This window comes from Eriocheir sinensis, chromosome 40 (assembly GCF_024679095.1).
Source record: "Eriocheir sinensis breed Jianghai 21 chromosome 40, ASM2467909v1, whole genome shotgun sequence".
In the NCBI taxonomy this organism is placed as follows: domain Eukaryota; kingdom Metazoa; phylum Arthropoda; class Malacostraca; order Decapoda; family Varunidae; genus Eriocheir; species Eriocheir sinensis.
Window position 1 is genome coordinate 7,805,884 of NC_066548.1, and position 3,040 is coordinate 7,808,923.

Consider the following 3,040-nt stretch of genomic DNA (forward strand, 5'->3'; position numbering starts at 1 on the left):
TTCATATGGAGTTTTGTCCTGCTCTCTACTCGTAAGCTATATATAAGAAAGAAAAAAGGTGGAAAACAGGTATACAAAAGTTATCTCTGGGTTCCTAAGCAATACCATTAGGATAAAAGACTCATCTTCTCAAACGCTTCGGAGAGGTCGTGTTAGTATTTGCATGGTTATGTTTCTGAACTTGGTGATAGTTTGACAATGCTTATGTATGATGAATATGCAGAACACTCATCAGAACATAACCTTCTTTACGGCGTTTGGAAGTATTTGATTTTAATACTGAAGTCGTTCGAGAATATGGGACTGGATGCTAGATGACAGGGGCACGGAGAGAGAAGATATGGCAAAGGATACGATGAAAACATTTACCTTACAGCTTATTTGACCCTTTTTTTGGCACTCCATTCCTCTATTGTTACATCCATTCTTGAGTCCTTTTACCCACATCCCTCCCTGCTTTACGATATCTACTCTTAACATCTCTATTTTAACACCTTCCTAACGAGCACCTTTTTCCTCATTCACAGGGGTTGGGCGGACTCTACAACCCGCCAGGCAGACCGACAAGGAACAGCCCTCCCTCACACCCGCCTTCCTGCTGTGGCCGCGTGAGGAAGGACAGGAAGGGTTAAGGGCGCGTGAAGGCACACAGAAAAGAAAGTGAGATTTAGAGACGCGGGCAAAGGACAGGAAGGAAGGAGAGTGGGACGGACGGACGAAAGGAAAGAGAAGTGGGTGGGACGGAAAAAAAGAAGAAAGGGGAGTAAAATGGGACAGACGGAGGATAATATGAAAGAGAAGTGAGTACGATGGAGTGACGGAAGAATGGAAGAGAAGTAAGGAGAGTGGAATAGAGAAAGGAAGGAGAAACTGAGGGACGGTGTGAAGAAAGGAATGAAGAAGTGAGTGACCGAAGGAAGGAAGGAAGGGAAGAAGAAGACGAAGGACGGAGTAAGTAAGGGAAAGAATAAAGGAATAAAGGAAGAAGACAGGACAGAGGAAAGGAAAGGACGGAAGGACTTTGAGGTCACACACACATATGAAAAAGATAAAACGAAAGGATTAAAAAGCCACAAAGAGGGAAACGTGAAAATCCTGAATGCCATAACGTAAAATAAAATGACGATAGTAAAACCTGCGGCCAAAAAATAACGAAATAAAGAAAAAACCTGAAAAAAACGTGCGAAGGTGAACTGAAAATGAAATAGGAGAGTTACTGAAGGTGAGAAAGTGAGCGAAGACGTTGCTGCTCCTTTGGTGGTTGTGAATGTGACGTAAGAGTGAGAATGACTTAGAATAAAAGAGGCGGAGGAAAAGAAAAAAACTAGCGCAAAAATTGTGTGACTTGAATAGACACATTAGGACGAAGACGACGAGGGAAGATTTTAATTACAGTGGGATATAATATACTCTCTCTCTCTCTCTCTCTCTCTCTCTCTCTCTCTCTCTCTCTCTCTCTCTCTCTCTCTCTCTCTCTCTCTCTCTCTGACAATGAATAGGAGTGAATCCAGGTTGAAAATATTTTGTCTGCCTTGCCTGGAAAATATGAGAAAGTAAAAACATAGAGGGGAAAAAATATATATGCATGAAGACCGCACAGTTAATTAAAAGTAAATGCTGAGCCGGAAATGAACTCTGTGCAGAAAAAAAAAGTGATAAAACAATGACGGATACAAATGGAAAGGGAAAAAGAGCAACAATATATTAACACTGAAAAAAAAAAAAAAACGGAAGAGAAAGAAAAAGAAGTAAATAGAAGCAAACAAAAAAAGTCGAGTTACGGAACCAAAAAGAAAAATGATGATAATAGAATGACGAATCTAAATGAAAAGGGAAAAAAGCAACAACATAAAAACACTGAAAAAATATAACTAATGACCTAAAAAAAAAAAAAGTAGAAAAAGTGAAATCGTGTTAAAGAACGAAGAAAAATAATGAAAAAGAATGACGAACACAAATGAAAAGGGGAAAAAAGCAACAGATTAGTACTGAAAAAAACTAACTAACGACCTAAGAGAGAAAAAAAAAATTAATGAATGGAAGAAGAAAATAATAATATAGGGATTCGTACTTAGTGAGAGAAAGAAGGGAGAAATAAACAAAAAAAAGAAAGAAAACAACAACTGAAAAAAACTAATGACCTTAAAAATATAAATAAAGTAAAATCGTGTTAAGAAAAGAATAGGAAAATAATAATAACGGAATACGTACTTAGTGAGAGCAAGAATAAATAAATAAACAAGAAAAAGAAGAGAAAACAACAGCAAATTCTGGCGTGTGAGGCGCAAAGCGAAACAAATTGAGACGAACCGTTGCAATTAAATCCAGGAAGCTGAACAAACAAAAAACACGAGTAAAAAACAACAACTTGCTCTCTCTCTCTCTCTCTCTCTCTCTCTCTCTCTCTCTCTTGCCCTCTTTCCTCTCTCTCTCTCCCTCTCTCCCGTTTCTGCGCGCGAGGAAGCGGGAAAAAAGATAAAAAACAAATATACTAAAACAGGGAGACTAAAACAACACAATAAACGGAAGAAGAGAGAAACACAGACATAAAATTAATAAACACCACGAACAGGAAGGGAAAAAGAACGTAGAAAGAGAGAAAAAGAAGAATAAAGGAGAGAAAAAGTGTGCAAAACATCTGATTCTCTTTACCTGAGGAGCGAAAGTGAGAGGGAAAAAAAATAAAATAAGAGGGATTTGCAACACAGACAGAAAACGTGCGTGAAAATCTGAAACTCCAATAAGACGAGGCAGTCTCTCTCTCTCTCTCTCTCTTATTCTCATTTTTACGTCTAATTTCTCTTTACATTTATATTTTTGACTTGCCTTCCCTCTTTCCTTTCCTCCTATTCGTTCTACTTTTAACTAATTTCTTTTTTTCTCCTTCTTCTTCGTCTTCTAATTCATTTATTCCCTTCTACTTCCTTTTCTTTTTCATTTACTTCTTCTTCTACTTTGTCTACAACTTCTACATCTTATTTTTTACCTTTCTTCTTCATCTTCGTTTTCTTCTTCTCTTGTCTTCTCTTTTGTACCTGAG

General features: G+C 37.6%; 1 long non-coding RNA gene across 2 annotated transcripts in view; it reads left to right on the forward strand.

The window, feature by feature from the left end:
• LOC127009311 (uncharacterized) overlaps positions 1-2,751 on the forward strand; it is a 55,056-nt gene extending 52,305 nt beyond the window's left edge. The window contains exons 2-3 of one of the 2 annotated variants that reach the window (XR_007761841.1): positions 528-1,222; positions 1,500-2,751. This is a non-coding gene — a long non-coding RNA (uncharacterized LOC127009311). The remainder of the gene's footprint in view (positions 1-527; positions 1,223-1,499) is intronic. The other variant, XR_007761842.1, reaches the window with a different exon arrangement.
• The last annotated feature ends 289 nt before the right edge of the window (positions 2,752-3,040 follow it).